This window comes from Gossypium hirsutum, chromosome A11 (genome assembly GCF_007990345.1).
Source record: "Gossypium hirsutum isolate 1008001.06 chromosome A11, Gossypium_hirsutum_v2.1, whole genome shotgun sequence".
Classification (NCBI taxonomy): Eukaryota; Viridiplantae; Streptophyta; class Magnoliopsida; order Malvales; family Malvaceae; genus Gossypium; species Gossypium hirsutum.
The window spans coordinates 14,812,576-14,826,140 of NC_053434.1; positions in this window are offsets into that span (position 1 = coordinate 14,812,576).

The following is a 13,565-nucleotide window of genomic DNA, read 5'->3' on the forward strand; positions in this document are numbered from 1 at the left end:
TAGAGGACAAAAGGGTAGAAAAACACAGCCTATGGTATTAAAAACGACAAGCGTGGAGTGTAACTAACTGCTGAGATGAGCGACTTTATAATTGATCCAACAATGTTGGGTCGGATGAATAAATGAACCAATCTTGAGTAATAAACATACTAGATATAAATTAACATATTTATTGTTTTTAAATATACTATAAATAAAATAATTCTAAATATTTATTAAATGAATTTGAAACAAATATAAAATTAAAAGCAAACTACGGTTGTACTTGTATCCATTTACGGGCAGCCTTAGCCTTAGTCTTAGAAGGGATCAAAATTAGTTTTAATTATTACGTGTAAAAACTGAAAACAGGCCATGTGAAAAGAATGGAACCAAGTGAATTTGGTTGATGGAAATGGGGTAATTGAATTCTTTTATATTCATATTTGATGGGCACTATTTTAGGTTTTACAAGTCATGTGGAATATGTGATGTGGCAAAAGGGTACCTCCTCTTTTCTCTTGTCATCTCATGTCAATGTCTTGTTCCATTATTAGTTACTTTTCTTGCATTTCCTGCCTTCTCCCGACTTCCCTAGACATGCACACAGCATTGAATCATACTAAGCTGCCATAGCATAGCCACTATTGTCCATGTTTCTTATTTTCGGAAAACTTGGTAAAAATATCAGTTTTTTTCCCTAGTCATAAGAATTAACAAATACATGATTAATGGACGAAATGAGTTACTATTATACTATACCTTATTGCTTAAAATATTTAGTTCAAGGTTAGTTTGATCTTTCGACTTTTAATTTTTATATAACTTACATTTGTTAATGTACTTGTACTTCCCACCAAATTTTTGGCTTAACCTATTAATAATTGAAAGTAACTATCATAAAATTTTAAAAAACTTAGGGAGTTGTTCATGATATTTGTCCAATTTTCATTTGAGCCCAAAAAAAATATTATATAGAAGACGGTACTTAGAGATGCCAACTTTGAAGTCAACAATTTGGTTAATTAATCTTTAACCCCCTTATTTTACTAAATAATTTTTTATTTCATACATATGAAAAAAAAGCCTACTTTTTTTTTAACCAAAAGCAATTTAAGTTCTTCGAGCTTGGAAAAAGGAGAAGTGAATTTATGAATGTTGAGTGTTTTTGTGAGTCTGCCTCTCAATGGGGTTAATTTCCCTATTTATATGATATTGTTATTGGATGTGACATCTTAGGTAGGCCCTCATGCATGCCAACACGTATTCTATTCTAAGATTAACACGTGTTCCCTAAGTGCGAGTTCGCTTGCATGGTATTGCGAATCCACCACGTGCGAACTTATGTAAGCGAACTATGCAGGCAATCACTACTAAAGTAAAGAAGATTGGGCTGGTCTCAGTCGGGTAAGAGGAATGGCGAACACCATAACAATTTACGGTGAACATTATAACAATTTGCCCACTCGTGGCGACATCACCAATGAAGGAGACGTTAGATACAACTATAGGCGGATTTAGGGGGCTGACAAGGGCCAGGGCCCCCCTAAAATAGAAATATTTTCATTTAGCCCCTTTAAATTTTGTAAAGGTAAAATTGCAGTTGGCCCCCTAAAAATGATAAAAAAATTGATTTAATCCTTTAAAAATTATAAAGATTAAAAAAATTGATTTAATCCTTTAAAAATTATAAAGATATAGACAATTTAATTTCGGCCCCTCCTAAATTGTTTTCCTAGCTTTACAACTTAAGTTGTTCAAAAGCAACCTGGCATTCCTCTGTCCAACTGAAGGAAGTCCTCAATGCCTTAAAGAAAGGTAAACATGTATCTATCATTCTGGACACGAACCTGTTTAGTATGACCACTCTTTCTATTAAGCGCTGAATGTCTTTAATAGTTTTCGGAGAAGGCATGTCTAGTATAGCTTTAATCTTTTCAAGGTTTACCTCTATACCTCTTTTTGAAATCATGAAGTCCCAAACTTTCCTGCTTTTACTCCAAAAGCACACTTCTCTGGATTTAACTTCATATTATAGATTCGCAGGATAGCAAAAGCTTCAGACAAATCTTCAATGTGCCTTTTTAAAGTAGTACTCTTCATTAACATATCATCCACATAAACCTCAATACTGCGACCAATCTACTCTTTAAAAATCTTATTAACCAGTCTCTAATATGTTGCTCCTTCATTCTTCAACCCAAAAGGCATAATCCAATAATAGAACAAAGCCTCCTTTGTAACAAAAGTAGTCTTATCCTAATCCTCCGAAGCCAGAGAAATCTGGTTATATCTTGAGAATGCATCCATGAAGCTCATAAACTTATGACCCGTCGCAGCATCCACTAATCTGTTATTGAGGGTAAAGGAAAATTATCTTTTGGGCATGCTTCAATTGAGGGTAAAAGAAAGCTAATTTAGTCTTTGAGCTATTGTTTTAAAATTATTTTGATATTTTAAAAAATTTCGTAACAATAATTGTAAAAAAAATTTAAAAAGTCTTAAAATAAAAAAATCATATAAAAACCCAAGAATTTTGCAGCAAGGAAAAACCAAGAATTTTGCAGCTAATTTTTATATATCAAATCTTATTAAAAATCACAATCTTTAAACTTAAAAAAAAACATTAATTACCATTTACTTTGATTCTACTTTTTTTATTTACTTTGTTGTTTTACCCTCTCTTCATTTTTATCTTTCTTTGCCTTTTTTTTTCTCTTTTTTCTTGCAGATCGGCATTGGCTCCAACCTTCTCAAAATTCAAAAATTGAAAGTTACTCAAAAATTGTATCAAACTAGTAACTAGAGTTTAAAAAAATGATACAAAAAAGTTTCAGAGAAGAAAAATACAAAAAAAAAGATGATGAAAATGAAAAGAGGGTAAAAAAACAAAGCAATTAATGAAAATTCTTGAGTTTCTCTTTTTGCAACTTAATTTTTATATGATTTTCTAATTTATTTTAAAGTCTTTTTTTTTACAATTATTGTCAATAAAATTTTAAAATATCAAAATGATTTTTGATGTCCCTAAAATTAATTAAAATTAACTAATTTAATTAACTAACGAACACAACAAAGAACAAATCAAGAAAATAATCGAGTAAATAACCAAGAAGCGAAACAATACCTAGGAAAGAATTCACCTAGACTTCAATCACTATCAATCTAAATTACGCAATTTCTTCACTTAGTATCTTGATCTGTAGAAATCCCTAAATTATGCTAATATCTATCTTGAAGAATAAGAGCAACTGACTTTAGGTTGATTAATTGAAGTTTCTTTTTGATTAATTGAAGTTTCTTTTTAATTAAGACCTCTATTATCGCATTAACTTGATCTATGGACTCCTCTATTAGATTTGATTCTAATCTGGTAGATTTATGTCGTCCTATTTCTAAGATTGCATGCAACTCCACTCAATTACACTAGATCTACTCTTAAACAAGCTCTATTCCTCCTTTGATTTAAGTACATCAAACATGGATCAGTAGTTTAGAAATATTAAACTAAGAATTAAGAACACATAATTGAGAACAAGATCTAAGTATTTATTGTGTAAAATAAAAATCAATAAACAAAATTCATCATAGGGTTCATCTCCCTTATATATTTAGAAAATTAGTTCATGTCAGCAAATTAAAATATCTAAAATACAGTATAACCACAAGAAACAAAGAAACTCATAATAATCTCCAAAGAAATCAAAAAGAAATCTTCAATCTTGCTGGAAATCTACTTTAGAATCGGCTTCAATGGTATTTTTCGAGTTATTTTCTTGAGTATTCTATGATGGCTCACTTGTATCTTCTTATTTTTGACATATATACATCTTAGAATGCCCGAAAAACTTAAAAATCGTGTTTTTCTGTAGTTCAGAGTCCAAATTTCTGAAATTGACACTGCTTGCCACATGGTCGTGTGGCAGCCCATGTGGCTTACTCAGTCGTGTGGAATAGTACAACCCGTGTGGCTCTTGTACCTTGCTCAAATTTTTCAGTTTTCGCTTGTTTTTTGCTTCTTTTACTCCCAAATGCTCTCTTAAGTATAAAAACATGAATTTAAAGGATTAGGAGCATAAAATTCACAATTAACATCGATTAATCTCCCAACAATGCATAAATAATGAGATTAAAACATGTTACTTTTAGCCCTAATCAATTTTTAACAAATGCAACAAAAGAATCATGATTTTTCAAATCAAATTTTTAATTTTTGACAAAAGGACAGAAAATACTCAATTTTACGGCCTAACTCTCTTATTTCTCCCCAATGGAGTCGCCAAGCTGTCAAAACCATTTTTTTATTTTTTGAAAAACGGGGATCGACTTTAAAAAGAAATATGGAGTCGCCACTAATCCTTTTTGTTTAGGTGTGATCGGATCACCTATAAAATATTTTATTTTATTAAAATATTGATTTTGGCCTACGAAATTCAAGAAAACGGGTTCAGGAGTCAGTTACGTAGAGGAATGATTAGCACCCTCACAACGCCTAAAATTGGTACCTTATTGATTAATTAATGTTCTATTGTTGAAAATTTGAAAAGATTTTAAAATACAATCCCTTTTTAAAAATGTTTGGATAACTCGAAGTGGATATTGAGATTCTCTCGTTTCGAAGAAATAAAATATCAAATCCAGCACGTTAAGATAAAACATTTCAAACCCTCGATACCAAGATCATCTCATGATTACCAAAACTCATGCATTGAAATTTTAAAAGGATATTCGGTTATTTGGTCAAACGCTAAATCGAAACCCAGCACGTTAGGGCACGATTTCTCGAATTTCCAAACATAAAATATTGCCTTGTTTTTTAATTGAAGAAAACACAGACAGAATTTTAAAAGGGTATTTGGTCATTTGGTCAAACGGAAAATCGAAACCCAGCACGTTAGAGCACGATTTCTCGAATTTCCAAACACGAAATATTGCCTTGTTCTCGAAATGTTCCTTTCGTCACTATTTAAAAAAAGTTGATGATTTAATTAAAAAATAATTGATTGGACTAAAACATTTAAATGGCCATTCATAGTAAAAAAAAATTTACAACATGCATAAGAATGATGAATATTATCTTGCCAAAACACATTACAAAAGCGTTAACGAATCATGGTGTTGGAAAGCATAAATAATCAAATCTGATACAAATGAACAAAACAATGAATTCAAATTGCGACACACAAGGCGAATAATCATTCAACATACATTATTCCAATATTCACACTAACAAATTTTTTAAGATGAATTAAATAATATATATAACCACTGATAGAAACATAAAGCAAATTAAAAATAAATAGAATATAAGCAATTTAAAAATGATAATAAATAAATTTAAAATAAATAATGTAAAAAATAAATAATGTAAAAAGTAGTTTTAAGAATCAATAATATACAACAATTTAAAACAGATGATATATAAAACATTTAAATATATATAAGTGTAAAAATAATATTGAAACACCTTAAAATAAATAAATAGAATCTAAAATAAGGTATATAAAATAATTTAATATAAAAAATAAAAGTTTAAAGCTATATATGTAAAAGAGGAAATTAAAATACATAACAATTTTAAAAGAATAATAGATATAAAAAAAACTGAAATAAACTATATAATACGTAAAAAAAATCTAAAATAAATAATATATATATAAAATTTTAGAATAAATAACGTATATAAAATTATTTTAAATAAATAGTAAAACAAATTTTAATAAACATTACATTAAAACAAGTTAAAATAAATAATATATAAAAATAATTTAAAATGAATGGTATATAAAATATTTTTTAAATATCATATAATAAAAAACTAAATAAATAAATGAATTAAGTAAATTAGGGACGAGATTGAAAACTAAAACAATACTTTAAGGATAATTAGTAAATAAATAAATTATTAAAGCTGAATTAGGGGCAAAAATAAGGTGCGTGCAAACGAGTAGGGGCCAAATATGCAATTATTCCAAGCTCCTAAACACAGCATTTAACTATAGACTAAATTAAAACTGTGCATAAATCTCGGGAAAACATTAAAAAACAAAAGAAATAGAAATTGGACCCAATCAAATAATAGAGCAAGGTGGAGGGACTAATCGCGCAAATTCCCTTCAAAGAACAAAACACGCGGATTCTAGTTGTGTCTGGGTCGGGTCATCGGTATGGCCTATACGACGTCGTTTTAAGGCCACTGAATTAGGCCTTAAACGACGTCGTTTCATGTCGTTTATAAAGGAAAGAAAACCCTAAAAAATAAAACACTTAACCATTCTAGAAAAGAAAAAAAATAAAATGGAAAGCCCTAAATACTCTCTCAACTTCCCCTCATTTGGCTAATCCAGAAATCCACCATCCGACCACCATTTCACCATTGTAATCGGTGGATGGTGACGTGCGGAGGCCCCTTTTATCCCCGTTTAAAACCAAGACTCGAGGATTGCCAATTTCAACCCCAAAATCCCATCTCAAACTCCGATTTCGACGAAGGAGATAATTACTCTGATGGCACATTTGTGGAGGTAAACCCCTCGCCTTGCCTTTTTATTTTCTCATGCAAAAGAACTACATGAAAGACCAAAGAGGAAAAACAAATCGAAAAGAAGAGAAATGGAATTTGAGATGACCTTTCAACGATTCTTTTTGGTTGCTTTTTTATTTCGTATTCAGTATGCGTCAGTAGTCCTTTACAATATACAATCAGCCTCTTTTTATAGTCGAATAAAGGATAAAATAAAAAATAAGAAAAATCCAAAGCTCTTTTTTTTTTAGATTATCCAGCTATTTGTTACTGCTATTTGGTGCTATCATTGTGCTGTCAATTCCCCCTTCTTTTGCAGGTATAACCGTCGTAGGAGGAAGAGGCCATTCGTGGGGTGACGTGGAGACTCAATTCCATGGCTAGCATACGAGGCTGCGGTGCAAACATGTTTGAGTCTCGTAGAATACTCTTGCATTGTATTGCATGACCGTTGTGGTTACACCTTTTAAGTGGGTGAGAAGCTATGCCTTCGTGAGGTTTTCACCTCCCCATGGGTTAGTGGACTGCTTCTGGGATACATCCGTACCTATGTCTTCGTGAGATTCATCTCCGCATGGCCATAGGGAAATGTATTCCCCTGAACTGAACTCGATCCATATGAGCCTATAATGGGTGATGATTGAGGAATCTACTGGTTCAGGTACCATTTCTTTAGAACTGAACTGCATATAGTGAACCCTAAGAGCCCACCTTAGGTAGAGCCATGCTGAACCTTAGCGATTACCCATATAGGTGTTTGACTATTTTTTGTTTGCTTTGAATTTTATCATTTGTATATGATACTGACTTGTTGTGTTTTGTTTTGGCTGTAATCGCATGACATTGCATATTTAAAGAGGTGTTGATTCGTGTTCAATTACTAAGTTAGAAGGCTTGCCATAGAGAATGAATTTCTTGATAAAGTAGAGGATAATACGGTTGTCTGTATATGGTCAGAAAAATTGCAATTAGAGAAGGGGATAGTCTAGCTGAGGGGTATACATTGGAGTTATAGGACTTCACCTGTATCAGTGTGACACAAAATGAGCTTCAGGAATTGAGAGATATATGGGCCCATTGGGGTGATGAGATTAAGCAGTTGTTCAACCATAATTATGGCGATCTACCCTACTTGCTCGACATCAAGGTGGACAAGCATTTGTTTCGGGCTATGGCTCAGTTTTGGAACCCTTCCTATAGTTGTTTCACTTTCGGGAAGATGGACTTGGTGCCCACTGTGGAAGAATATACCACCTTGCTTCGCTGTCCAAATATCCAAGTCGGCAAAGTTTACTCTAGGGCCACTAATGTCCTAAATTTTGTGAAGAAGTTAATGAATATTACCGGGATGAGTGAACATTAGGTTACGACCCAAATTCAGCAAAAAGATGATGGTAAATGCATTCCTTGGGTGAGTTTGAGGGACCTGATCCTAGTATATCCGGATGTAAAGAAGAAAGTTGACGTATTCGCCTTGGGTATTTATGGTTTGGTAATCTTTTCTAAAGCTTTAAGGCATATAGATGAAGTAGTTACCGATTTATTTGATCAACTTGATAAAAGGGTCACACCTGTACCTGCAATTCTAGCCGAGACCTTCAGATCTTTGAACATGTGTTGGAGGGCCGGTGAAGGCAGATTTATCGGATGCGCGCAGTTATTATTGGTATGGTTTCATGGTCATTTTTGAAAGGTGGACAAAGTTTCTTACCGAGTCTTCTTTGAGAATTATTTCCCATTAAAGGAGGAAGCAGCTACGTAAAGGAGGGACGATATATCAGAGGAAAGGGGGATGGCAATTCTTCAAAATCTCAAAGAGGAGGAAGATGTTGAATGGAGAGCCCTTTGGATAGTCCCCGACGAGATCCTTTATCGGCGTGGGAGTTTTGATTGGGTACCTTTGCTTGGAATTTGGGAAGCCATTGGATATACCCCTTTGCTCGTATTAAGGCAGTACAAATCAAGGCAGTTTATACCAGTGACACACAGACTGGCTCAGTATGAGTTCTCATATATGGCGGACAATTATAAGAAAAAGGTTCGAGAGATTTCTAATGCTTGGAAGTAGACTCGCTAGATAAAGACATTGGTTGTTGGTTTAATGACGACTCCTGAAACGGATGGTTTAGTAAAAAGATCAACGATAATATTCCCAAGCCAAATCAAGAAGGCGCACAGTCGATGGAAGAATATCTACAAGTGGTCCCATCCGAGTTAGAAATCATAAACCAAGACTTTGAGAGAAGGAATACGGAGCTCGAAAAGAAGATAAAGCAATTGAAAGATGAAAAGATACATTTGAGACTAGATGTCGATGTTCAAAAATTGGAGACTGAGAAATAAAGAAAAAGAAAGAATAAAGCCGAAGAAGATTTGGATAGCCTAAAAACAGATTACAAGAAGTTGCGCCTATCGATGAGAACAGCAAGGTTGAGAAAAACGTTTGAACAATGGCGACACGAGATCCAAGAAGAGAAGGCCAAAGCTGATCGGTGGGAGAGAAAGTATCAAGACGCCCAGCGTAAAAAAAAAGCCTTAGAAAAGAGTTTGTCGGAAGCCCAAAATGAGAAGATTGGGTTAAATGCCAGAATAGCCAAATTAGAAAATTTGCTCCATCAACATTGTAACCGCAACTCTGCAAAGGAGTTGAAGGCGAGCTTGGATAAGATTAAAGAGCTGAAAAGGAAGGTCGAAGAACTCGAGATTGCATTGCAAAATAGTGAGCTCCGGGTTGAACTCCTTAAAACAAGTAATGAACAGTGTAATGAGCAACTCCGTTGATCCCAGAGTCAAATTAAAGACAGGGACTAAATTATGGGCGAAGCTGTGGCCCAGGTTCGAGAGGTGGCCGACCATCTACATACCTTAGCAGTTCAAGCAGATGTACTAAGTGTAAAATATGAGTTAGAATCAGACCGGGGTCAGGAATTGGCTTGGTTGCTTAAGAAAGTTAAAACTTTGATCATTAGGGCTAGACCGTATTTGTAATCCATTTCTATGTAAAGAATTTTGTTTTCTAGTAAAGTTGTTCTAAATGGAATTGAATCAGAGTCAACGCATTTTTCTGCATTCATGCATTTTCATTTCATCGCATCATATGCATTAATTTCACAAAAAAGACCCTAATTAAAAAAATCATTTCAGTAATCTAGAAACCGACAAAAAGCTACCAAGTACACATCCTTACAGTACACGAAGAAAGACTAAAGTGATAGATAAAAGACTAGAAAGGTTGGAACAAATGCAGAAAGAGATGCAAGTACAGATGCAAGCACAAATGCAAGAGTAATTTGCTAAAATCCAGTAGGATATGAGGGACCAAATACTGGAGTCACAAAAGAACATGATGAATCAACTAAAGCAACTGTTGAATGGTGGACAGGTGAAAGGAAAAGGCCCTATGGTCAATACTGGAGATGACAATAAATATCCTCTTTACTCTCCAGGTTTTACCCCGACAAAAGCATAGACACAAGCCAAGGTGTGCACACGAAGGCCATCCGTTACAATCATGCCCCAACAATTTCAGGCCGGTGCTTTAATGCCAGTTAACTATCAAGCAGGCTCAGGCACTAACCCAGGGGATAACCCAACTAATCCCGTCGTCCCTGATCTGGATAAAATGATGGAAGCCGAAAGAGCGAGGGTAGAGCTCCTGAAACAATTAAAAGACTGATACAGGTAGTTAGATGAGAAGTTTAGAGTGATGGAGAGTGTTGACTATCACTGTGGGATCGATGCTAAAGATTTGAACTTGGTTCCAAACCTGGTGCTTTCCCCTAAAAGTCAAAACTCCTGAGTTTGAAAAGTATAACAGAACTAGCTGCCCTGAGGCTCATATTACCATATTTTGTAGACGAATGACTGGATACGTCAACAATGACCAGTTATTGATTCACTACTTCCAGGACAGTCTGGTTGGGGTAGCATCCAAATGGTACAACCAATTGAGCCGTGCTAGGATTAACTCATGGAAGGACCTAGCTCAAGCTTTCATGAAACAGTATAGTCACGTGACGGATATGACCCCAGATAGGATCACCTTGTAGAACATAGAAAAGAAATCCAATGAGAGCTTCCGATAATATGCCCAAAAGTGGAGGGAGGTTGCTATACAAGTTCAGCCACCTCTCTTAGAAAAAGAGACTACCATGCTATTCATCAATACCTTAAAGGTTCCATTCATCACTCATATGTTGGGGAGCACCACTAAAAGTTTTTCAGATATAATGATGACTAGTGAGATGATCGAGAACGTGATAAGGATCGGTAAAATAGAGGCAGCGGATAGCACCAAGAGGTCAGCCTTAAGGAAAAAAGAGAATGAGGTGAACAACATGAGCACATATAGCAAAGGTCATTTCAAGTCACTCACTGTAAACCAACCAAAGACGTTAACTGTCAACCACTAGAGCGTCCCAAGACAAGAAGCCAACACAAAGATGAATACCGAAAGGATACAGTTCACATCTATACCTATGACGTATAGGGAATTGTATTAGAGATTATTCGATGCACATGTGATGTCCCATTTCTACTTAAAGCCGCTGCAACCCCCGTTTCCCAAGTGGTATGACGCAAACGCTCAATGCGAATATCAAGCGGGGATCAGTGGGCGTTCGATCGAAAATTGCACCGCGTTCAAGAAGTTAGTCGTAAGGTTTATAAAAATGAGAATCATAAAGTTTGATGACCCATCTGCACCAAATGTAGCGGGAAACCCATTACCCGACCACACTGACCAATGGGTAAACTGGATAAATAAAGGCGGAAGCAAGAAGGTCAAACATGAAGTTGCAGAAGTTAAAACCCTATTGAGACGAGTGTGGAAGAAGATGGTCAAGAGAGGATTGATCGTATTGGATTCAAAAGAATGATCTAAAGAAAAGAGGAACTACTGTGAGTTCCATAATGAAGTGGGGCTTGGATTTCAATAGTGTGTGGGGTTCAGGGCCTTGGTGCGGGACATGATAAACAATAAAGAAATGAAGTTTTATGAAAAAGTCAAAAGCCCCGAAGAGGGAAATATATGCGCATCAAAAGGAGGATCGACAGTGCAGATCGAAAAAGTCAACTACCCAGTGGTCATCATTTTACGACCTTAAAATAATGAAACGGGAATATGAATGCCACCAAAGGTCATAATCCAAAAGCCTGAGGTCTTTCTTTATAAAGACAGCAAGAGGGTTCCATGGAATTACGACTGTAATGTGATGATCTTAGGAAAGAAGAACCCGACCGATGCTTCAAGGCAAGGCCAAGACGTGGGATCTTATACGCGTAGCGGAAGGCACTACGATTCAGCAGACACGAAAGTAGAACCCGCAGAAGGAAAAGCTACAGTAGTTGAACAAAAGAAGGAAAGAACGACCAGGCCTGAATCTCCGGTTAATGAGCCGGTCAATGAAAGGAGGCTAAAGTATTTCTAAAGTTTCTAAAGCACAGCGAGTACAGTGTTGTGGAGTAGCTGTGCAAACAACCAGCTCGTATCTCGGTGTTAGCTTTACTCCTAAGTTCGAAGGTCCATCGCAGCTCACTGATGAAAGTCTTAAATGGAACCTATGTCGCTAATGATATTTCTGTCAGCAAGCTAGAACGCCTGGTTAGCAACATAAACACCGATAACTTAATCTACTTCAATGATAATGGAATACCATCCGGTGGCATGGGATCAACTAAGGCTCTACACATCACCACCCGCTGCAAAGGGTGTACGCTACCAGGGGTATTGATTGATAACGGGTCAGCCTTGAATGTCCTACCATTATCCACACTGAACAGATTATCTGTGGATAGTTTTCATATGAAAACCTGCTAAAATATAATAAGGGCGATCAATGGCACAAAAAGAAGGGTAATAGGCAGAATTGAAATACTTCTTTTGATTGGCCCGAACACATATGAGGTGGACTTCCTAGTGATGTATATTAAGCCTTCATACAACTGCTTATTAGGGAGGCCCTGGATACATTCAGAAAGGGCAATGCTTTCATCACTCCACCAAAATTTGAAATTGGTAATGGAAGGTCCGCTAGTGACGATAAATGCTAAGGAGGACATCATCGCAGCAGTGACCAGTGATGCACCATATCTAGAGGTAAATGATGAAGCAACTGAATGTTTCTTTCAGTCTTTAGAATTTGTGAATGCGGCATTCGTTACCGAAGGGAATAGAATCCTAATGCCAAAGATATCCAAGACTACAAGAATGGGTTTACAATTGATGGTAGGAAAATGAGCTTTACCGGGAAAAGGACTTAGAAGACACCTCCAAGGAAGAGTTGAAGCTCTAGTGTTGAAGGACAAGCATGACTTCTTTGGCTTAGGGTACAAGCCGGATGTGAGACAAAGAAGGAAAGAACTGGAAAAGAGACGAGAAAGAAGAAAGGCACATTTGAGTGGGGAAGAAATCAAGTGGAAACCAATGATATTCCCCCATATATCCAAAACCTTCGTATTGGGACGGATTATTCATCCTGAACAAAGGATGCGAAAAGAAGAAAGAATGTTGAGAAATATACATATCAATGCTATATCCGAATATGCAACTAAAGGAGGGACCTTGTCAGATATTTGCCCTTATGAACTTGGGAGTGTTCTGAACAACTGGACTGCGGAAGAAATTCCTGTAGTTTTTAGAGCTTACTTAGAGTAATGTTCAAAACACACTTGTTGCTTTAAGCCTAGAAGCAATAAGGATTTCTTTGTGAAATAGGCTCATGTTCAAGCATCATTATTTTAATGAAGTACATCTTTGCTATCATTTTGAACGAATATTCTTTTATTCTTTCCATACAAATAATTATTTTAGATTCCTCCATGCGAGTAATTATTTCAGATTCTTTCAAATCATTCTTTCATTTTATTAATAATCATACCATAAAAATAATTATTCTTAAATTCATTCGATTCTTTGTATATTCTTTTGTATCTACAATAGGTTCCCCGATATCAATGACATGAGCGACGCTGATACTAACTCAGAATCTCCTTTTGAGCAAGACTTGTGTTTAGAGGGATCCCAAGACTTTGAAGATGATATAGACTATGGCTTTTCCCAGGA